The sequence below is a fragment of the Callionymus lyra genome, chromosome 3 (assembly GCF_982586985.1).
Source record: "Callionymus lyra chromosome 3, fCalLyr1.hap1.1, whole genome shotgun sequence".
Taxonomy (NCBI): Eukaryota; Metazoa; Chordata; class Actinopteri; order Syngnathiformes; family Callionymidae; genus Callionymus; species Callionymus lyra.
Genome location: NC_141820.1, coordinates 28,565,980 through 28,591,760, shown reverse-complemented (window position 1 = coordinate 28,591,760; position 25,781 = coordinate 28,565,980). Strand labels below are relative to the sequence as shown.

The following is a 25,781-nucleotide window of genomic DNA, read 5'->3' as shown; positions in this document are numbered from 1 at the left end:
TGCCTTGGTGCTTGGTTCCGTCTTTCTATGGCTTATGTGCAGTGTGTTATTTTCTTATTTAATTGTCTAAGATCAACGTTGTGCGTACAACACTGGCAATAAAGTTTCTGTTTCTGATTCGGACATTACGACAAGAGACATAATAGTTTGTTTCTATATTTATTTTCTGCCGTGAGTTGTGTTTTGTTAATTTAAAGTGGAACTAAAATAAAATTATTCATAATTCTCTATTGTTCAATCAGAGATGAGGCATGAACTTTATCAAAGTAGAGTGGTTGAGCATGCATACAACAATACCAGCTTGTTTTGGTGCTGTTATTACAGAATACACAAGTTCTTGGCCAACGGGGGAAGTATATATTCGTGTAAATGCTGTGTGCGCCAAAGAAGAACCTCTTGAAGATGGTCAAAACAACAGCCTTTGCCATTTCGAGGCAAAAAATAACTCGTCTTACAGTTAAACCTGCCAGTTAAAGTCACATTTGGAAATACTTTTGACCCTCATAAACCGACCTGCAAACCGTGTCTCTGGAGTTTTGAAAACTGAAGTAGCACTAACACACAAACACACTTTCTGTGTATGTTTACAATACCTGCTCGGTCGAGAACATTACAATATATATTTAAGTTTAACTTAATGTAATGCAAGAGCTTTGTAATGTAACAATATAAGCTGGTTTTGTTGTTTATTTGTACATTTTTAAGACAGATGGTTCAGTTTCACATTTATAAATAAAAAGACTCATCACCACTCTTCGACTGTAAAATGATTGATTGTTATTTTTGTTAATAAATAAAGTTGTGTACTTAAATAAAGGCCATTTTTTAAAGCATGATACCGAAAGCTATCAAAGCATCAAAATGTTTTGTATTGGTGTGGACTACTGAAATGTTGGTAACATTGGTAATAATGTTGGTTGTAACAATTGATGCGCAGGTTCCACTTTATCCGTTGCATTTTTCAGCAACAATTTCCAAAATACTTTTTTATAATAGTAATCTCTGCTTCTCACTAGTGTCTTCATTTCAATTATCAAAAGCTCAACTCCATCGTTCATTCCTAAACCACCATCGCATGACTTTATTTCACACCAGGCAGTGCTTCAACGCCTTGGTTGCAACAGAAGAGCAACTTGCATTAAATATGTATAAGACACACACCGAGGGCACCATCTGTTCTCGTGTCTTGTGCTCCATTTTACTCTCTGTGAAGAGGTGCTAGGAAATTGTCCACGCTTCCTAAACCAAACAATGTTTGAACCGTTTCTGACACAGACAGTCTGCGATGTGGGAGAACTAGAGCAGAAGAAAAAGCTCTGTTTTATATGTCACAGCACTATGCCGGACATTTGAAAAAAAAAAAAAAAGGGCCATTTAAATGATTGCTTGCAAGCACCGGTATTTCAACGCTTTTCCACACATTCAGCAGAGGCAAGATTGATCGTAAATGAACCACTAATACGACACAATCCATCCACGATCGGCTCAATTTACAGCCAATGCAGGCTTGTCAACTCCTACTGCTACCGTAATCCAAACAAAAAAGGAAAGCAAGGTGATAGAAGGTTGATTTGCAGTCATAAAAACTTCAAGCCAGACACCCGAACAACACATTCTGCAAGTTAGTGTCTCAAATAAAGAACTCTATTAAGCACCCAGCAGCCGATGTGACTAATAAACAACATTATACTCTAAAGGACATTCCGGCAAACTTTATAAAGGACAATCTGTCAGATAGTACACTCAGTCAAAAGGATCACGGACAGCTTAGCATTTAATATATACTGCACTATTAAAAGGTTTCACGACAGTCTGAAGGAAGACAACGAAGGTCAGTCTGAGGACACGACTAAGAACATAAGACAGCATATAATTCTGTTCCAGTGGACTGTACACCGGCAAAGATATAGTAAGAGTGTCTCTACTGTTCGGTTTAGAGACAATAAAATAAAACGTATTTATAAAGTTCCTCATCAAGAGCAACTTTGTCGGAATCCGGGGTGTTTGTGCTACCTTACTTTTAAATCATTATTTTTTTAATATTGAAACATTCTGTCCAAGTATATTTCAACCAATGACAGTGTGTCCAGTTTATGAGAATTCTTTGCTATTGGTCAATCCAAGTGGTACCCAACCCCCAGTCAAGGGAACCGGTACCGGTCCTAGAGGAACGTGTTACTGTCTGAAAGGTGTTTGATTTTCAAAATGAGTAAAACAAACTCTATTTAGAAACACAACTTCTGTTTCAGGGTCATTATTCCATATAAATAATGCTTGAACACAATCATGCTCACACACTGGCACAAAGTCTCTAAAATCTAGACGTTTAAGACACACACATACAGAACATCATCGTCGGCATACAATCAAATATACATAGATGCAAATACACAAACTGAGCTGTCCCTGATTCAGCTTTGTGGCAAGATTTTTTTTCTTGCACTTAATTGTATTTTTTTTTGCAGGTCATGCCATTTTATTTTTACTTTTTTTCTATCGGAACCTTGGTCTGTGAATAGAATCTTCACATTTTACGGGGTCCGCACTACAAAAAGAGTTTGGGACCCCTGCTCTACAGCATGCACTGCTTGTATAACAGCGACAGAAGATCAGTAATTGAAACATTGTCTTAAAAACAGAGAAAAATATAATTTTAAACAGACAAGAACCACTACAGATTTTTTTACAGTAATTGTCTTTAACAAAAAATCTTTCATGGTTACACACACGTTACAAAAGCAGCTTTGAAACGTTCAATAACAATTGTATATCAATACTGTATATACACACACCATGTGAACCCAAAATGCAGCTTTTAAATGCATCCTAAATTGCCAAGAGTTTATTACAGTTACTGTGGAGGAATTTTATCCCACTAATATTTGCCGAATCATTGCAATTCAGTCCCATTATAGGGTTTTCAAACTGCCTTAATAAGGTTATAATACATCACCTTAAAAGAGTTTGAATTCAGGACTTTGACAAGGTCGTTCATTTAGTTCTTCAGCAGTTCAGAAGTGAACTTGCTGGTGTTTTTTTCGGATCATGTCCCTGCTGCAGAACCCAAGTTGGCTTCAGCTTGAGGTCTCGCACACTGGCAGAGACCTTGTCCTTCAGGACTTTTTTTGGTAGACGGTTCCATTTATCACAGCGAGTCTCCCACGTCCTGCATCAGCAAAACATCCCAGACTATCAAACAAAAACCACTATATTTAACAGTTTGAATTTTCCTCTTTTTCCAAAATAATTTTATGCAGATGTAATGCAAAACACACCCTTATTATTTCCCTTATCAGCAGTGGTTTTTAGTGTTGTGGACTCACTGAGGCAGGTGAGGTTGGATGTTGTTTTGGGGTTTTTTGTGACCTCTTGGATGAGTCTTCACTTCGCCCTGGGGTCATTTTGGTTGGCTTGTCACTCTGGAGAAGGTTCACCACTTTTCCATGGTTTGTCCAATTGTGGATAATGGCTCTTAAAGAGGTTCACTGGAGCCCAAAGCTTTAGAAATGTCTCAGACTAATAGCTTTCAAAAGCTTCATTTAGTCCTGAAATTCTTTAGATCTCAGCGTGATGTCTAGCATTTGGAAATCTATTTAACGTTCTCAGGCAGGTCCTATTTAAATGATATCATGAAGGGCAGTAATATGGTCTGGGTGTGGCTGGGGAAATTGAACCACTGTTTGTTTTACTAGATGTTTTAAAATAAAAATTGTGTTCACTTACGTATTATTTAATTCATCTCCAAGTGTGAAAAAACTAAATCATAAAGGCGGCTTTGCTTTTTTCCACTACTGTATTAAGAATTTGGTTCTTCTTAATGCCCATGACGAGCGCCTATAGGAGAATATAAAATATACATTTCATCCACACTGGTTATTGCAACACCTCTGGATGCAAACATGCGATCACAGACAACGACTAGAATTCCAAAAGACATATTACTATCAAATGTTGGGGGTGGAGAATCTCAACCACATCCTGAGGGACTGAAGATACCAAACCAGCACTTGGCCTCAATCCTCAGGGCAGCCTGTAGGCGATGCAGCATGAAAACTTGAACACTCTTCCTCACGCATCTTGGGGATTTCGCACAAACATCTGCAGCAAACTGAATCCCTTACTGGCTAGATAAATGCTCTTAGATTGTTACTTTCTTTCTTATGTCTTGAAGTTAGAGTTGCCTTTAGGGCTGCACGATATTGGAAATATGTGCGATATTTGATATTGGTGTCTTGAATTGCGATATTTTTTCCTTCAGATAAAAATTTAGGAGTACTGTAGGGCAGTGTTTTTAAACCTTTTTCAAGCCAAGGTACACTTTTTCCATTGAAAAAAAAATCATGAGGCGCACCACCACCTAAAATGTTAAAAAATGGTCATATTTATATGTTTTTTACGACTGCACATCAACCAATCAGTCCAATAACTATTTGATTGACATACAGAGCAGCCAACCTCATCTCTTTTTTTTGCAAATATATATAGTTTTTTGACTAATTAGGTCAAATTTTATATTTTACGACGGCACACCTGACGATCCTTTAAGGCACACTAGTGTGCCAAGGCACAGTGGTTGAAAAACACTGCTGTAGGGGAGATCCGGGGGTTTAGATAAGCACAATTATGCGATTTCCCTTTTGTTTATTTCCGCGCTTCGTTGCCAACAGTCGGAGAAAAATATCACTTGTAACGCTCTGTTTCCCCAGACTTTCATTGGTTTTACATGCGAAAATGGGCGACATCAGAGAGGAGCCGCCGGCGCGTTTCGATAACACCAAATCAATAATAAATCCCATCTCCTTATACACACAAACATAACAGTTTATAAATGACCTGACGCTAAAGACTTAGCTCATTAGGATACGGCAAAGACGGACAAGTTTACACTTGTTTGCGATCTTATAAGAAAAAAACTGAGACGAGATGAAAAGTATTTATAATATGTTGCTTTAGCAAAGGGGGTTAGAAGAGATGAGTGGCTGGATCACTCGTGTTTAAGTAGCTCATAAGTTGGTCTTACTTCCGAGTATATACTGAGCCGCGCCAAGTCAGCCCGCCATCAAGATGCGTCGCCGTGGAAACCTAACCTAGCAGGATGCACTGCACAGCTCACAGACAGACGGAGACATAAACAACAACCAGACATAGAAGTACAAATTGACAACTTTACAGACCGTGACAATGATTGGTCATAGTGCAGATTTAAGAAATGCTTGATTTGACTGATTGATTGATCAATGAAATATTTAAAAAAAAAACATAATAATAATAATTTTAAATTATCACACATGTTTTGGATATGCATATCACACGTGCCAATATCGCGATATCGATATTTTTCTGATATATCGTGCAGACCTAGTTGCCATCTTTGAGAACGAGAAGCAATGACAGATGTAAAAGCAAAGACATGTAAAATGCTCCATCATATCAAACATTTGTTGACATGGATAAATGAACACATGTTTGGAAAGGTCCAATCTCTGAAAACAAGGGTTGACATTTGCCTTTTACCGTTTCAACCATAGGACACACAGTGATGCAGAGATGACCTGATTCTATTGGCTTCACTCTTTTGCTTCCATCCAAATTATTGTCAGGCACAGGTAAACCATACTTCCCTCCTTTGAATTCACTTCAGCTCAGAACATGTCCTTGTTTTCCCCTTCGTGCTGTCGTGACTCATTTATTCATAATTCAGAAAAATGAACAAGAAACCCGAGGAACATGTTCTGTGCTTTCTTTCTTGTTGAGGGCAGAAGAAAAGTCCTTTCTTTGTTCATAAAGTGAAGCAGAATTGCAGACCTTTAACAGGTTTAATCTCTTTCACGGTCACTTTTCACGATAAACAAACAATGAAGAATGACCTCTGAGAGTTTAGGAGATACATCAAGGCTTCTTAGACATCACAAGCATTACAGTGTTTGAGCATTCCTTTTCCTTCCTTTTTGGGGGGGGGTTTCCACCAAGAGAAAAACAACTTTACAAGGGGGGCACCTAAGCGATATGGAGTTCATCAAACCAATCAGTTTATGGTGAAAAGATTCCTGATTATCTTGGAGGAAACTAAATAATAAATTGATGGGAACACTTTGTTAGTACGATTGATGTGGAGGCGATTGTTGGCATCTTCTAATTTTATTTTAACACTTATATTCCTTTGACTAATATCACACTTAAATCCTTTCCAGGGAAATGATTCTTTAATCAAACAAAAAACATTTTGATCTCGAAGGATAACAACATGGCAGTACAGAGCTTCCCGCAAACACAGATGAGCTTTTCCTCTGTGTACCGTTTTATCAAGACAAATCTATAGCATCACTCTCAGCCGTCTCTGGAGATGCGCCGCACACTCGTGTTTTGGTTCAAAAATAAAAACATGGACAGCCTCCAATTCCCCGGCACGATGGTTAAAATGATATAAATATGCCTACACGCTGGCGCAGTGTGACATTGATGAGAATTTAGTACGCTACAAAGAGATGTAATAGAAGAGCTTTATGAATACTTGATCTTCTTCTATTTCATTCCGCTTGAGATTTCCTCGAAAAAAAAAAATCAGAAAACCACAAAAATGCATTTTTTGGTGCAAAATGTTATCAATCAGAACAAAAATATTTCTTGCCTTGAAATGATGCTCTTTGGTGAGCCTCAGCAAGGGGCCTTAAATGGAACTGAATTTATTAGTGCGTGACTCTATTAAACATCAGAGCCTGTGTTTGGATTTAAAACTAAAGATGGTGGCTCTCGTACATGATTTCCGTGGTATGTATCAAGTGCTAAAATACTTTGTTGTATTCAGAGTTGGGTGAGAGAGAGCCTGATTTTCTTTTATCTTGATTTCTTCTTGAAAATAAGTCTGTTGCGATTGTTGAAAAATAAAACACATCCTGCCGATCTTTTTTTGTTGCACTCGTACAGGTCAGACTTCATCAGTGTTTACATCTCAACCATTTCTTTCAACTGCACAACATGACAATGAATCAACAAGATTTTTTTTTTCAACAATTTGTAAGAGCCTCTTTTTTTACTCCTTCAATGCGGTGAACTTGAAGTTGTTACCAATTTAAGGGTGAACAAGTTTCCGGGATCTAGAGAAAATGCAGGTATTGGACTGGACATCACCAATGGGGGGTCTCACACTAAGGATTAAGGCTCGGGTCAGAGCCCATTTTGCTCAAAACTCGAAGGATGTGTACAGCATTGAATTGGACCTTTAAAGGGAGTTTTCAGAGGAGCGCTTTGTGCAAGACTTTTACGACAGATGCGCAGCAGGGGTGAGGCTTTTTTTCCAGAGGGAAATTGCCCCAAGAAATGATGCAACGGTCGGAAACAAAGAGCTTTGAGGAAATTAGTTGTCTAATTGCTGTTTCAGAGAGGAACGACTTAACAAAATCCACATCTGAATAACGAGACGTTTTCAGATCACAGCGCTACTCAATTGTGCATTTCGCTAATTTTGGTGTTTATATGACCGATTAATATCTTTTTTAATGACGTTTTATTTCCTTCTAGTTTTTTTCCTGACATTCTCATATTCTTTATCATGATTAATTTGATTGTAAACTACTGTAATTAGTTCACTTTTAAACGCGTGGAACACTTATTCTTAACACTCTTATTTTTATTATTCTGCTTGAGTGACGAGTCTGTAGAGTAAGAGTAGCTCAAAACTGGCTCTTCACGTCTTCACAACTCAAATATTCTCCCCTTTGAAACGAGTGATTAGAAAAAGAGTTGAGTTTTAGGACAGCTTCTCAGTTCACCGGTGTCTTGCTGTATTCTAGACGGGTTCAAACACTGATTAAAGCATTTTATTCAAGGCTGGATTCTTGTGACTGTGGCGATCTGCCAAGGGATTTTGTGGCCCAAGAGATAGGGCAAAGGACAGATCAGTTGGGTTTCCTGCCAAATCAGAAAATCGGTAGAGATTGAGACAAATCCTGGCGATGCTATCCTGACTTTGTGCAATATGTCCCCAGGTCCATCGTGATCATTGACTATGTCACCAAAGTAGAATACCGCTACATTTCTTTGTATTCTAGCTTAAATTTCTTGTTATTATTACATTGGTAAGCCTTACTTATAACTCCTTATAGAGGCAGAAGTAATATTTGCAGCTGAGTTAGATTGTATTTTTGGAAAAGATTTTTTAAAAAATCCAAGTTTATGGTGGTGTTCCGTTTTTCCCCCTGATCCAGGAAAATATTAAAAGTGTCATCATTTACTTGTATGGCTTTTTACTAGAGCTGTGTACCGAACTTTGGTTCTTTAGAGGCACAGACCCAAATTCTTTGGTAATAATGTGTATCAAAACATGCTTTGTCTTGGGGCCAAGTTGTGGTTATCACATGCTTAAAATGTAATAATGATGACGGTGGTTCACTGTAATGTCTTTAAAACTATGTCATGTGCAAAGATATCGGTATCATACATTTTTCAATAGATACCCAGGCCAGCACTACTTTCTATTCTGGGATGCTGGATAGCTAACATCACCAAAATAAACTTTTTTTTCTCTGCCATCACAAAGTCATGTGGATTGAGGACCTTAGCATTGGCCCGTTTCAATGAGTTCCTAAATCAAATGTACAACAGAATCTTCAAAGGACAGGCAGGTGCGTTGAACATAAATCGACAGCACCAAAGGTTAGAAAGCTTTTAGGTTTACAGCAGGAAGTTACACAACACATTTTAGCAGAAACTTGACAGATGTTCTACTCTCTAATCTCATACTTCTTCTAATGGCACGTCAAACACCAGCAGGATTAGCATGCCGGAGAATCACAGAGCGACACAAAATGCTGACGCCGACAGCGGAATGTCACCTGAGCGTCATGGATCTTCTATTACACTCTCAACCATTTTTATCAAATAATAGTGAGTGATAAAACTCACATTGGGTGATAGTTTGCCAGTGAATAAATCATATCAACAACTGACAAATGGAAAAATAGAAAATAAAAAAGCTTTCTCAAGCATACTAATGTACAAACTACATCATCGTTGTATGCAAACCGAAAAAACAGTTTTAAAACAGAATCCGCGCTATTCAGTGTGAACTAATGAATAGCCAAATAAAAATAGCGTTTTTCATTTTACAAATAACTGTTTATTTAACAAGTTGCAGACAGAGGAGGAAGTGTTATCCTGGCTATTGTAAATTGTATTGGTAAGAGTAAACTCTTCACTGGCTTCCAGTTTCTTTCAGGATCAACTTTAAAATTCTGGTTCTTACTTTCAGAGCTATTCATGGTCAGGCTCCTCCTTACATCACTGATCTGATCCAGCCTTACACCCCAGCTCGGGCTCTGAGGTCTGTGGATCAGAATCTACTCATGGTTCCACGCACACGGCTCAGGACCAGAGGAGAGAAATCTTTTCAGGCTGTTGCTCCTAAACTTTGGAACGATCTTCCTCTCTCTTTGCGCTTGATGGAGTCTACTGACTCCTTTAAGAAACATCTTAAGACGTTTCTATTTGTTCAGGCTTTTCCTTGAATTTCTCGAACTCCTGTGTTGTTCTCAGTATTATCTTGATCTTTAAAGTATGTACTTTTTTGAGTATTGTTTTGATTGTTTAAGCGCTTTGTGACCCTGGTCTCGAAAAGCGCTATATAAATAAATATGACTTACTTACTTACTTACTATTGTGGAGGATCAGTGGGTAGTATCCAAATGAGAGCCAAAGAAAGGTTGTTTCAGCATCAGTTAACTTTTACCAACAAGGCAGTGATCATAGAAAGAGTTCAAAAGTGCATATATATAGATAGATACACTTTATTAATCCCTCTGGAGATCTCCTCTGGGAAATTGGTATAATGTATATTATTTTACGAATTACATCATGATGTAGTACCGAGTTTTCCTGGAAGTATCTTGAATCTCAAGAAATGGTATTAAACTCAAACTTCAACCTGAAGGTAGTTTTCAGCGAGTTATTTTGGAAGTTAAAGAAACATCACAGCATTTTCTCTTGTCAGCTCCACTAAGGTAGATAACAGGCCTTGCTTCCTTGATCCCATCTGTGACTCATCTCAATTTGTCAATGTGTTTTCAATCATTTAGAGTCCATGGACGCTGCACCCGATCCTGACAGAGAGAGAGAAAAAAGAGAGGATGTGTGCCCTTCAGCTTCTTTCTGTTTCTTTGAGCATTAAATACCTTCATTTAACAAGATTTTATTTATGGCTCTGAACCGAGTCAACATGTTGGGTCAGTGGCCTTTTACTGCAGAAAAACAAATTGAAGCTAACGGATCATTCAAGCAAAAACTATATTGTTATTGAACCGGACTGGAAAGTCCAAAGATCAGACGTGAGACACTAATCTGTTGATATAATTGCCACTGCTATTTAGAAAACTACTCTCATAACCACGGTTCTACCATTGTGAGGCCAAACTCATGGGATGATACAATTTGATTTCAAGGGATTTGGGATGAAAACATTTATTTATCAAAATAATTAAAAACCGTCTTCTTTAAGGAATTTTATTGAGAGAGCAAATAATAAATTATAGGTTGGATAAGGTTAGTAAAAAACATTATTATCAAGCTTGTTTTTTTGTTTCTTGTTTTGTGTTTCAAAATAAACTAGGACAAAATTGTATTCATTGAAGGATGATCCATTTGAAGAACATCTTTCAAATACTAAAGTTTGAGCTTCTGAAAATATATTTTTAATTGCAATTGTTGTATAAGGACAATTTCGGTTTATTGATCACACGGACAACAATAGTTATTTTTTCATTGCTTTGCTCATTTTGTATCTCAATCTCAAGTTCAATCACCAGAGTGTAATACATGCACACTTTCCATCTCTTCCTTCCTGCATTGAGGCCACCACATACTCAAGTTACCTTAACTGTCACATCTTATTTCTTAAACTTATTTTCCATCGACATTCTCTTGCCTGTAATGCACAGCTATAGCAGACAGAGATCTGGATCTTATCCACGTAAATACACATTCCATTCTTTCCTGTAGCGATGATGACATAGCAATGGTTTATAAAAAGAGCTTACTCAATGCCTTAAAGACGTCAAGACCTTGTTCAGCTGTCATTACATCACACTTGGCAGATTAGTGGCCGAAGACATTAGAAAGTGGCCACGGACCACAATGCTTGCCTTGCTAAGTCCTGCTGCAGACCTCATCGATGCTGGCAAGTTACACATTAGTAGTATTCAGTAGAATCTAAATATCATACTTCTTTGATTTGAGGAAATATTAAACTTGTAATTGTGATTCTCTGTTGAGATTCTCAACTATTTTCTTTTTATTACCTTCAAGAGCATGAAGATAAGTTTGGTTTAATGGTCGTTTGCTGCTCATTATAATGAAGGGTTGTCTTCAAAAATCCAATATGTTGATCACCTGTTGAAGAATGAGCACAACTTTGTAGTCCGCTATTGTTGTGAATTGATGACTTTTAAGTTAAAAGTCTACAGAGAAAAGGCAAATATAACGGTTAAAACTTTTAAGGTTTTGTTGTCCAGACACAAAACCAGTGTTGACAAAGTTCTTCACTACTCCTGGAGCAGGTTGCAAAAAGTTGTTGTCTTGGTTATTAAATAGTTGAAAAGCATATCCACCACAAATAAAACATTGTGGATTAAGGCTATAGCGAAACACAAATCATACATCATATGTTTAGATATGATATAATCAACTCATAAAACAAGTTTGAAACAACATTTCCGATACATTTGCATCAGTTTCAGAAAATTTTAGGGGACACTGAACTTTATTGACATCTATTTTTGTATTAATTTCAGTAGTGAAATCTAAATAAACAGTACTTTGACTACTGGCTTTTTTGGGCACATAACACTTAGCAAGGATCTAAAACATTCCCACTACTTTGATAATTAATCCTTCACTTTTAAACATTCATTTGATAGTATTGTCTGAATCAGACTGGAGGGTCTCTTTCTAATCAGAACAAAGAAAAAAAAAATTGCCCATGATAAAGGAGTGTGTCGCACTGTGCAACAGCACAGCTCATTACTGTGTTTGATGTGCAATGGAGCCTAATAGCACAATGATATTTCAGACTGTGAATATGAACAAAAAAAACCACTGCTAACAGAGTCGATTTCTATTCTTGCTCATGTTCTGACCGGGCTGGAGACAGCAACGTTATTCTGAACAGATTTTTACCATGTTAGAGTCACAAACGATTCACTGATGCTACAGACATTTACATTTTGTCTTTAAGTGACAAATGTATTATATCATTAGCCATTTAAAAACAACTCACTGAGCATGACGCCAAGCATACCAATGCTAGGTAATTATAATGAATTTGATATTTTGACGTTTTCCATCAAGAAACAAAATTCATAAATATATATGGGACATACAACATAGTTATTTTTTAGCATGAGAGACCAAACTTTACCATAATTTTATTTGTAAAATGTATTTATTAAGGCCAGCAATTATCAAGCTGGCCTTAATAATTAATTAATAATACTTATTATAAGTGTAATTACAGTTTCATTTAGCAATACAAATGCATTATTACAAATGACAGTCCTATTTATGCCACTGAGAATGTATGTATATATATATAGATATATACAGTATATATATCTATATATATATATATAGATATATATATATATATATATATTTCCTGGCGTGGATAGCATCTCCTCCAACCTCTTCTCCGTGACAATGAGAACACGAGACAGGGGAGTGTTGGTGGTAACCAGTCATGTAATACAGCTAGAAACCAGTTGCTGAATTACTCCCACATGTCCGCCTCCTGCAGGAGAAGAATGGATAGAGAGTAGCCCTTCCATTGAGTCTGAATGTCAGAGGTTATTTTTCGCCTCCTGTCAGGGCAGCGTGCAGTCACCCAGCTGCCTCCCTGCAACTCACAAATGCTGCAACAAAAAAAAACGAAAAACCTCCCACGATTACATCCCGCTGGCTTCCCTCTAATGGTGGCTGACTCTGTACGGTTCATGCTAAAACACTGGCATACAAACTAGCCATTTGAGCAACGGGGACTCTTAAAATAGATACACTCACTTAGTGTATGTGTAAATCTTATATGACACTTGGACTTAACACTCTGATTTGACTTGCTGTTAGTTATAGAACAATCATAAATACACAATCTGTCAGCCTGTGACTCACACTGTGTCTACAATGTTGGCCCCTTGTTTTTCTGGCTGGTTTACTGTATTAGATATACAGAATATTGGTCAGAACCTTAGGATACATCACAATATCCGAAAACTTTCTATATAATATATAATACTACTCAATATTTCAGGGAGAAAATTAAGGTTTTATTACTTTAACTTTGAAATCCACTGTACTGTAGTTGCAGAAGTCGTAGTTTACTTTCAACTTGGCTAAAATGTGAACTTTTATTTAAGAGATGAAATTGTATCTACACTTTTTATACATAGCATGACTTCTCTTTCGTGGCTATCAGAGATGAGCTAAGATCTTAAAATGACCATTGAAAAGGCAGAAGTATCCTGATGCCCCAGGTGTACTCTTTGGCTTCCTGCAAATAAATGAGCAAGAGCCCTCCATGGCATGATTAAGTGACCATTTACGGTCTTCTTTTCTCATGGCCGGCACGATTTTGCGTCACAGCAGGATAAGCAGTGAGAAATTAATAACATCATTGATGGCTGCATTCAATCCCGAGGAGCCGACCACAAAGCTATGGTAATGTGCCTGCTCACTCACTGACATGGAAAACTAGGACAATTCATGTAATGGGGCTACTGTTAAAGACAAAGTTTACTCTTGTACTTTTCCTCCTCTAAAAATGCCTAAAAGTGTTAGCTTCCAAAGACTAATTAATCTAAATTTCTAATCAACTACCGACTGGGGATTTTCCAGAACTCTATTGTTTGATTCAGAGTCTCTGTGGTTCAAGAGTTCAGCTGCAGTTTTGCTAGACTTTCATGAGTCAGTAGTGCTGGTAGAGATGGGAAGAAAGAAGACATTAGATTCACCGAAAGTTCATATTTTAGTACTTTAAACTGTTGTGATATTGCATTTCAAATAGTTAAATACCAGACCTTCTTAAAGTACATTGTCTATCCTTATTAGCATCTCAGGGACTCGACCCCATCTGTTGTTAGGTGAGAAGGAGGGTGTGTCGCCAACATCATTCGCGTTCCCTTTTTTATTAAGCTCAACAAGAAATGCAAAACTTAATGATATACAAGCAAGTGTTATCTTTTCCGTGGCCTCTTCTGCTCCAACTACCAAGGCTAACAACGTCATTTTAGGAACGCCTCAAGTCAAGGCTGGCGGGAGGTGTTTGAACGCATGATTTAGGATTCAAGGACCATGCAATTGAAAATCTAACCTTTACTCTTTCAATTACAATTTGAACAATACAATTACAATTCAATTTATCCAGCCCCCGCGCATCCCTTATAAGCAGCGGATAATGAATGAATCAATGACGCATTCGAAAAAAAAGGTGATGTTTTGAAATAGTGCCCTTTTTTTTTTTTTTACTCTTAAACAATTCCATGTCCCATTCCACAGCTAAACACAATTAGATTGACTGATAGTAGTTTGCTTGGAATTTAATATTCTGGTTGAAAAAAACAAAACAGAATCAAATGACAGTAGGTGGGAATGTCCACAACCCCTTCGGCAAACACGGCAGCATCCGCAGCACAAAACTCCTGTCGTGAATCCTTGATTTAAGAACACACGCACACAAGTTTAGATGTGGAAATTTATGCTAATGGTCATTTGAGGCTGCAATGATGGTGTTGTTGGTTTTACACAAGGCCCTCATTTACATTAAATATATTCAGAGGTTCACTCATTGAAGCATTGAGATACTTCTACTTGGGCTTGTGTGCATCTTATGCAACTAAACCAGCTTTTCATACAACCATTTCCAATTCAAAAAAATATATATTTATACTTGATACAGTATTCCCCCTGGTTATTCTTGTATTTTGTGCAGGTAGTACAACAGAAATCTACCATTTAAATTTTTCATTCTTACTTTTTCATTCATCTTTTTTTTACTTTTTAATTTGGTTCACAACGCTTCTATTGATAAAGTCATCAAGCATCAAACAGTAGGAAGATCAGAGCATATAAACATTTGTTATACAACAATGTTCATGAAGCGATAATGTCAGAGGGCAGTTATGATGCAGGCTACTTACAAGTTGAGCGGGAACTGTCCACTCTCACGGCGACAAGCAAATCAGGATGAACAGGATGGCTTGCTAGCTCATCACAGCGACTAATAAAGCTTAGTGAGACGGACATATCGTGGTCAGCCGGGAACGACAGCTTCTTCAGCAAATTTTAAATACAGTCGACTTTAAGAAGCCATAAGAAAATACAGCCAATTGAGCTCATATGTCGCAGTTAAAATGTAGACTTACCATGTCTTGGGTCTAATGTTGGAAACGTATAGATTGAACCTTAGACGATTCTGCTACCGACACCGATACAGGTTCCTGAATGATACTTTTTTTAAAACCAATTTATTTTAAGACCAATTCAAGTTTATTACATTTCAAGTTTAACAATTCTTGAGTTTAACATAGTGACTTAAATATTCACACATTATAAAGTTTTCATCACGCCCGGGTAATGAAACTTTCGGTCGTTGCCATAAAAGAACCTAAGTTCAATACCAAGCCCTATTCGTATGTGGATATTTTTATACAAATTTTCTTTCAACATATTTGTCAACATCCTCTGCTGCCTTAAATGCTGTCGTACTCAAACCCAGAATTGAACAAACATTAAAGAAAATTAATACATAAAGCGACACAAAAATGAGGGGGGAAAAAACGATTTCTTTGTGCGAGATGTAAATTCTGACAAAAATTTCAGCAGTAGTGGGAAATTTTCCCAATAGTCACATGGTGCAAGATGCAGGAAATTACAGTACATAACCAGTAGACTAAATGATCAGTGTGGAAATAAGGTATCCATGTTTTCAAAGAAAGAAAACACTGTTGACAACTGTAATGATGAGGTTTTGATGTGCATATTTCATGTTGAAACTTTGATTTGTCTGATACAATTAGCTTTGAATACTGTTCGTTTTTCGGCTTCCAATCTTGGGTATTAAAAGAAAAAAAACACAAACACACAATCTCTCCCATCTTCTTGTTAAATTTGTCCCTCTTTAAACCAACAGCTGTTGGGAAAAATTCTTATTTTCGTCAAGATGCTGTTGTGGACACCATCGTACTTGTTTTTTAGTAAAGAAATAATCACAAACAACAATTCTGTTCATGCTGACCCCAGCTGGGTAGAGTGTGATCCGAGGAAATGGGTCCACGGAAAAGAGAGCAGAGGTGCGTACAGATACATCAGCGGGTGCAAAGATTGCGTGAAAGTGGGCTCACATATTACTAGATACCTTTATTTACCAGGTTAGTTCTTGGGCGTAATCATACTGGGTGCATTGCCAAGATAAAATGGTTAATGTAAACCAATCTTCTCGACACGTATGTTTCCTCCGCACACACACACTCTCTCTGTACACTGTGGCGTGAGAGTGTGAAAGCAATAAGAGTGTCTCTCTCAATCACCATTTTGCAGAAGCTACGACGCCCCCAGTGACATTACGAATGTATGCATCTACGATAACCTCCATACGGCCTATACATAAAGCACATATTTGTAACCGGTGTTGAGCTATATGTTAATATTGCCATGTTTAAAATGCATGAATTTTTCAAGGAACTATAAAACGTGTTGCAATATAATCCAAATATTAGCACCATTCTGGTATCCCAATTGTTAAAATGTTTTGCATAAATGCATCACCAAGCGCTGGTGAATTAGTAATTGCACCAAGTCATAATAAATCACAAATAAAAAGGAGAAATAAGCCTTTAGGGCGCAATATATTTATTATGCAGTAATATCTGTAACCGTATCAATCACCAGAAGGGCCAGCAGTTTGTTTTTACTTTTGTGGGGAAAAAAAAAAAGAGTGTGCAATATTACTTGGGCAATTAATTAGAATGTCCAAGTATGCCCTAAAAGTTAATAAGGTCACTCTTGGTCCAGCGTTCATAAATTCCCATGAAATTAGTTGAATTATTTATGCAATAGAGCAGTAAGTCAAGCGAAAAAGACAGATTGGAATTGTTTAGCATTTCACAAATTACGTATTTTTAATATAATTAGAAAAGATATGGGTAAAAAAAGAAAAAAGAAACAGCATTTAAGAATTTTTATGGTTTATTGCAATGATACGTAGAAACAACTCTACCTATGATCATTTGTATTATAAGTTTTTCATTAGCAAGATTCAGCCAATTGTTTATATCAAAAGTGAACTGTTAGAAGAAAAAGATGCTCATGCAACCTTTGTATTGTAAATATCCCGAATTAACATGTTTTTTTTGGTGTTGTTAAGTGACCACGAGAGCTTCCAAAGGTGCTTTGAAATAGAATATTATTATCAAGAAAACCCAAAACCCTAAATTCCCGATGGAAATCTCCCAAGAAATTAATATCAGGAAAATGACAACAAAAAATTCAAAGTTGATTCCATGTCTTCATAACTTCCAGATGGATCACCACTTGTCTACCAACAGCAGGATTATCTCAATTTGAGTAAAAAACACATTAGTTAAAGTGATCAATCTCGATGTATGCCTTTCTGTACCAATGCTGGGCATTATAACAAAATAAAATGATCCATGTCCTATTGTTAAATTTAAACTTTAAATACATTTGTTATGACATGACACTTGAAATGTGTACAAATATAAATAAAATGTGAAAACATTTCTTGGTTGGTTTATTCCCTTCCGTTTCCTCATTTACAACACAGGACCGCTTTGAACCACAAGCTTACATGCAGCATGTTGAATAAATGTCAAGATCTAGTATTAACTTAAACAGAAAACCACGTCCAGCTTAAGCGGCACTGATCCACGGTCATTCTGGATCTCAGTTGGACGCCAATTGTCCACCGAGAGCAGAAAATCCTGGAACAAGAGCATTAATGACATAATAGCTCTTGTTTAAACCAACAGCAAACCCCTCCGTAACACTAAAGGAGATGAAGCGGAATGTAAATGGAGCCATATGGCAGACACCTTTAAGTATATCACAGGTTCCAGGGGGGGGCTAACAAGATATGGTATCTAATCCTAGTGCACGTCTGCTCCACGAGTGCAAACAAAAGAGATATCTGCCGAGCAAATGTGTTAATAAATAGTGTATTTATGTAGAAGAACAACAAGTCGATGATGTGTGAATAGAAAAATGGCTCCATGATCAAAAGCGCGCCGACGTTAAAGATGATATGCCTCTTATTTATTTTCGCGTGCCTCCCGGCTGGACCCGCATGTTTAAATTAAATTCTGCTGTGCCATGATAGGAATCTGGTAGCAGCCATAAATCCAGCGAGGGACACGCTATCAAACAGTTCCAATTAACTCTGGTAAATGACTTGTTTATCATCTTGATCTCCATTGAGCAGTGGACATGCATCCAAGATGAAGGGCAACAGCCGCAGACTAGGAGGAGTATTACTGATTAGGTCCTTGCATTTTTCACAGCATGTTATTCCAAAGATCAGGGACAAAAAAAGGTCACATTATTCAGAGCACCCTCAAATGTCATCAACGCGCCCCTAAGTAAGTTGGGCTGAGCAAACTTTTCTAGAAGAAGGAGAAATTTGAAGAACAAAAGAAGAATTCCGAACACATTTTTCATGAATTGGATGTTGAAAGAACCACTCGGCCGCTCACAGCCTTGGGGGGGGGGCTTCGGTTTCGGACTCCTCAACCGCAACAGGAAGTGAGAGTTCTAATTAAGTTTGAATAAATACACAACGGATTAACACATGGTCAACTTGCTAATGTTTTAGTTTGCTTACTCAGAGTCTGGAGTTGACAGAAGTAAACTTCTTAGAGTAAAAAAAGAGCCGGTTGAAAGTGCCCCCTGGAATACACGCTTTCGTCGGTTCCCTCAAGCTTTTCTCGGTCGGGAGTGAACCCCAGGGGAGACTCGTGACAGGAAGAAACGATTAACTCTGGTTTGGCTTGTGCGATCTCTAGATCAGAGCCGGCTGACGCTTCCAAAGATGTGCCCTTCATGGTAAACACAGCACTAGCAGAGTCAAGAGACCAGATATTTCACAAGTGACACTCACAAGTGACAACCACAAACACTTTCCTCACTATAAATGATTATCTATTCTTGTCTTCTTTACCTTTTAGTACCTCTATCCCTTCTTTATTCATTCATCTTATTTACCTGTGAGATAATTTTCTCTACACAACAACATATTTTCACATGTTCAACACTTTCACTTGGTTACAGCACCAATATATTGTACGTTATACAATGTTGTTGTGGCCAAAATAAATAAATTGGCAAATGTCACAAAGAAAATGGGAATGGATGAGTCACTCAAAAAGCAGGAGATTTTGATTGTGGTACAAAGAGCAACCATTTAATTTGCACCGATGACTTTTACGTTTTCGACACGGATACCTAGGATTTAGGTACCGATATAGATCCAGCACCAGTGGTAAAATATGAACTTTCTTGCCCTACTGTGAGCTTACATGACTAAATATGGTGGCTTTTATTCAAATAAAGTTTTCATGTTTACCAGCCTATCGATTACATAAATTAAGTCAATTGTAAAATTGAAAGTTAAATTGTAAACCATATTTACATGATATACTATAAATACAAAGTGAAAAAGAGTTCACTCTTTAAGTGAACACAAATATGCCAGAACAAAATAAAACACAAATACATACACTTTTGTTGAATAAATATTCACCTTTATTGAACAAATATTTTTATATACACAGCACTTTTTGTGTTATTGTTCACTTTTTCATGCAGTCAGTTACAAATTTATTGAACTAGGGTAACTTTATAAAGTAATAACGTCAAAACAGCGACTAACTGCATCTTGGAGACGAAGACTTCAACATTTTAAGTCATGTAAGTGAGTCAGGAAAGCTGGTTTTTCACATTAGTCGCTCTTTAATTAAGCTAGTGGTGTTGAATGGTGTGGCATGACTTCTCTACCTCTATTCACACCTCAGAGCCTCTTCTGTTAGTGGCTACTGTTAGCAGCCGCTGCTTGACAGGTCAGTGCAAACATAGATCTTCATTACCTAGATCGGATCCGCAGATAAAACCTTTTTTTTCCCCACGTATACCCGATCCAACTTTGGAAGCCAGGATCAGACCGATACCACTATTGGATCGGTGCATCTCTACAATTGATGGGTTTCCCTTTCACCATCGGGATCCATGAATATTTTAAAGGATCAGTTACTTCCTGTTGAGGTAGAAGGTACTGTATGTGGTGTGTTATGTGAACAAGTCCCAGTGCTCGCACCTTGCAGTTGAGAACAAAGTGCTAAAATATACAGTGAAAATCAATGCATTACATATAGGCGAGTATTTTTATTAATGTTTTGTTGATCCCCTTTTCTGACTTCTTGTCTGTTAGAAAAAACAAGTTTGTACATTTTAGGTGGGGCCGAGTCTAGGTGAGTCTTAGGTGAGGTCTAAAGGCAGCAGATTCAGGGTCGGTCTCCGGCGGGCGACGCATCAACACTCTTGGATATCCACAGTGATTACACGGTGATGAGTGCAACACCTGAAATGAGGCGATTTTAAATGCTGCCGGGCTCCAACGAGAAAAAAAAAATCAATGAAGCAGCCGACAGGACAGGCTTGTTTGCTGTTCCTCCATACATCCCCCTGAGAGCAGGCATGCCCGCTCATTAATGAAGACGAACAGACATAATGCTGACCGGAGCCGGCTCCACAGAGCGTCCACCCACCAGGACGGATGAGGGGAGACGTCATTATCTTAAGGGGGATTGACCCCGAAAGGTGTCAACAGGCTTGGTTTTGGTTTCCATATGCAGCATCTCCGACCATGGAATCAATAAAGTGTCATAATAAAGACGATGCATTCACACTAGAGTTGAAATATGAATGACACGCGAGTCTAATGTGTTGTATCGTGTACAAAAACATGTCATTTTGATCAAGCATTTCCCAACATCAACACATTAAACGGGTTCAATTGTTATTGATTCATACGGAGACTTATTTCACTCGCATCCATTTACCTGCGCACTTACATTTTAATGCCAAGCACGCAGTCGCTTCCATCCAACTTGGAAAGTTTCCCAACAACAGAAACTGATGACCATGCAATATGAATGCCACTTCAATTTCAGCAGCTATACAGGACAAACAAATGGCTCTCCAGCCTTTTATCCACACTTTTTTATTTCGGTATACAAGTCTGCCGCTAACGTTTTCTATTTTAGAAATGCTGAACCTTTTCTCTGCATTTTTCTCAAAGAAAAACAACTTGAGACGTTTCATGTTGCAGTGAGACATTCAAAAAACATCATCCACATGCAACTGAAGACATTGATGGTTTAGGTCAACCTTTAAATGAAAAATCCATACAAAATTAATGAACTGGTTCAGATATCCATACACATTAGACCCGTGTGTTCTCATTTGCTTAATATCAATATGTGATATTACTTCCAAGCTGGGAAAGATTACTAGACTGTAAGCTATTGAGCGTCTCTTATCTAGTATTGATATTTATGTAATTTAACACAATACTGATTTACTGTTAAAATGTCATTTGGATGGACTGCAGGCTGTTGTAGGATGCGGTCGTTTTCAAATCAGGCAAAAATGATGAATGCAGTTATTGAAAATACACAGAGGGCTACAGTAAGCATACATACATATGTACTGCACTGCATACAAAATGAAGAGAAAACTGTTTCTTTCCTTCATTTAGCTACAAATGATACTTTAAGCAAGAATATTGCAACCCATGGTCATCGTAAGAGTACTTTTTTGCAAAGTACTTTCCAAGAAAAAAAGAATAATTTAAGTTGAAATATTATCATGATAATGCCACAGTTATGTCTTTATTTGACTTGCATAGATTCATTTAGGGTTTTAACTTTTTCATTTTTGTGAACGATTAAATTCAAATCTATTAGACAGTGAAAGTAAAACATCTTATATTATGGTATTATACTGAAGTCCTGTACTAGTTTCCTCAATGTCGTTTTGGATGACCAGTTACATCAATAATATATTAATTAAAATGGTATTTGGAGCTTGAAAAATTGTATTTAAATTCAAGATTGTGCCGTTTTCTTCCAAACTTTGTCATAAGCAGCCAACAAGTTTGTATTTCCGTATTCAAGTTCTTACAATTCTCAGAGCATTAAGTAACTTATGAGTCACAACTAGGTTTAAATGCCAATTTTAAAGAACTGTCTTTGGAAGGAGCTACATATGGAGCAGAACAACACATAAAGATTATAACTCTGTATCATATGATATTAACAAGTTTTCTTACACATAGCTTAGGACTTAGCCAAGATTTTCCGGATACAATTGAGGAATATGATTTCTATCTTATCTGATGATAACAGTTTCTTGCCACTTGGAAATGCTTGGCAATGATTTTTAGTATCATTAGTCAAGTTATAATTACACTATTCATTATATTAAGGGTTTACTTTTGCAACTCTTTCAGACTGTTTTCTTGCTTCAAAACAAGCCTTTTATCGAATCAAATAATAAACTATATTGTGTGCATTCAAAAAAAATGTATATATATTATTTTGACCTGCTTAGGTTTATTTAAGGGTTATTTTGTTTAAAGGGTATTTGTTGTAATACCGTGTTTTTTGTGGTTTAAATGGCAAATTAATTAAAGTAAAAAATTTAAATATAAGTTAAGTATCAATGTCAATATCTGCCGCTATGTATCTTCCCTATGGTAATGACACCTGTTAACCAGTACCACATAATGGTTATCAATTTTTATTGTTTTAGTATAAAAACTTCCCCAGGATGATATGTTACATTCATCTACATCATTTGCTTTATTAACCATATACAGGGTTTACTTTCGTAAGTCTGTCTATTTTCCTGCATTGATAAAAAGTTTTCGATCGACTCAAACAATGAACTATGAATAGTCTCCGGTCATCGACGTGATTCGTCAAATACTGGCTACTATGATCTTACATTTATATTTACAGTTTCTACAGAATCCACCGCAAAAGAAACCATGACAATTCAATGGATCTACATAGTTTTTCCGATACGTTGTCAAATATTTATCAGACCTGTACTTATGACTTGGGGTCATTGATAAAGAAGATTTATTATAACCAAACATTTGTTTTCTTGTTGTTTAACTGAATACTTTTTATCAGAAATTAAACGTATCAGGGTAGTCATGTTACTCTAGATCATTTGTAAACAGTTGTTTAATTGATGTTTTTAGTTTAAATATGCCTACCTTAAGTAATTGTTCCATCTTTAAATAAAAACTCATAAGCATATATTGGGGCATGACAAATGGAAAAAAACATCACGACAGTTCAATGGTACATGATGTTTCTGATGTTTATCAACTGTTGCTTTACATCTTGCCTCTGTAGACTGAAGTAACGGTATTTTAAGGACCAGATATGAACTTTTCCAGAATAGTCTTGTTCTTCTAGAATCCTAGTGTGACAGCTGGTGCTCAGGGACTGATTTTAATCCTCTTCCCTGCTTTATTTTAGTCTTAGGTTCTTTTTTTTCAGGGGGTTTAAGAGGGTCTTCGTTCGACTTAGATTGACAGATCTCGTGGGGCAAGTTTTGGACGCGAACGAAAGGGGGGTTCTGCTTCAAAAACCCCACTGCAATGACTCGGCGTGTGGTCGGAATAACAAGTGAAAAAAGCAGATAAGTGGAGCCAAAAATACCGCTGGTGAGGTAAGGTCACCGAGGATGGAACTGCGGATGGAACTCACCTGATGCGGGAGGAAACACGAGGATCAAGTTAATCCATCAGATGGTCGGAGGAGGAAGAAGAAGAAAAAAAGGAGGTGTTTTTAAGGGTCAGTCATGGCAGTTTCTCTGGAAAAGGAAAGAGTAGAGGAAGAGTTTTGTTGGAAATTCGATCCGAGCTGTCAACAGCAACAGCGGCTGCTCAGTGACGTCTGCGGGTCCGGAACGGATCCCAGCCGCGGACTTGGATCTTGGGGGAAGATTTGCGGCGCAACACGAGGAGTGTTACCCGCGGAAGGTGCGTTTATTTCGGGGGAGGATTAGTGAGTCCAGCAGCGACGCACGATCCGCGGGGGGACGGACGGAACCCGAGGCGGCCTCCACAAAACCGGGACTCCGAGGAGGGGGGGGGGGGTTCCCGCTTCTGGTGCCGCGAACGCGCCCGTCGGAAGAGTCCGGAGCAGAACCGTAATCCCGAGCAGGACCAGATTCCACTGACGTCCACGTTCCGGTTATGTCTGAGTTTCGGCCTCAACACAGCAGCTCTTTCTTCCTGCCGAGCAGCCAGCGACCAATCACAGCCCCGCGCTCGCAGAAGGAGTCTGGGGTAAGAAGGACTGGATCAGCCTGGACCGGAGTCTGGAGCGAGAGAGGCTCCCTGCAAAAAGTGGCCGCGGGGTCACCGCAGCTACCAGGGACAAAAATAGTCAAAATCAGTTGGATTTTATTTTAATCTTAATGTAATTTTAGAGCAGAGATCCCCAATTGATATATAATTTCTGTTGTATGGAGTTGGTATGTATCTCCCCGTGTTGTGTGGGTTTACTCCGGGCACTCCGGTTTCCTCCCACAGTCCAAAAACATACAGAGGTTGATTGAGAACTTTGGGAAAAAATGTCCATAGGGATGAGTGTGTGTGTGAATGGTTGTCTGTCTTTGTGTGTCCTGTCCAAGGTGTCCCCTGCCTCTCGCCCTATGATACTGGGATGGGTCTCACAGTCTCCCGGCGACCCCGGTAAGGGATGAAGAGGTTGACAATGAATGATTTTTGAATGACTATTGATCGCTAAAAGGTGGTTCTTTCTGAAATACTATTAGCATATGATTCTTGACTGACATAGTCACATGTTACCTTTAAACTAGTGAAAATTAGTGAAACAGTGAGGCGGTGAGATGTATTTTTCATCCATTTGAGGTTTATTATTTTATTTTTTTTGCAAGTCGTCCTTTTTATCTGAAGGTGGTTCCGAGAGTATGCTGCTAAAGTTGAACCGGTCTGAAACATTTGGAGACCCCTGATGTAAAGGAACCAGAATAACCAGAAGGAAAAATCAAATTTGGTTTAAAGTTATTATCTGTACATTACAATCATAAAAAGCTTTATTTGCCAATTATTTATTCAGAATATACGCCAAATGTTTCTTTATCTGATGGTTATTCATAGGGAATTTAAGTGTTTTTGCAAAAAGAAGATAACGTTGACAATAAATAAAGAAATAATATTCCAAACAATAATAAAAAAAATATGTTAAGGTGCAAAAATAGTGCAAGAATAGCCACTGCAGAACAGTCAGTGTATCATAGAATGAAAGTAATTGTAGTCAATGGTACCCAATTTTTTCAAAATAATTATTCTCATATACTGTATTACATATTTAAAGGAATATTTTTGAATAGAAATTGATAAACATGAGGGAGAATAAATCAATAAAAATAAAATAGTATATTTTGGGAATGCATGTGATGATTCAATCATATAAATATAATTAAATAATACACCTTTAAAATGGAAAAAAGACAAGAACGAAAATACAGTAACAGTAACTTCCCCTCAGTAGGAGGAAATAAACGTTGGTTTTCAAATTAAGAGCATTAATTGTGTGTGTGTGTGCATGTGTGTGTGAAGAAGGCTGTTGAGATATGAAATAACAAGTAGCCAATTGAATAAGTTTCCCTTTTGGGTTTATATACTT

The 25,781-nt window shown here is 37.5% G+C and overlaps 1 protein-coding gene across 1 annotated transcript in view; it reads right to left on the bottom strand.

Annotated features, from left to right (window-relative positions):
* Positions 1-24,348, bottom strand: part of large1 (LARGE xylosyl- and glucuronyltransferase 1) — a 118,092-nt gene extending 93,744 nt beyond the window's left edge. Inside the window, exon 1 of the mRNA XM_087787418.1 lies at positions 23,832-24,348. The gene's annotated coding sequence lies outside the window, so the exon portion shown is untranslated. The remainder of the gene's footprint in view (positions 1-23,831) is intronic.
* Positions 24,349-25,781: the final 1,433 nt, after the last annotated feature.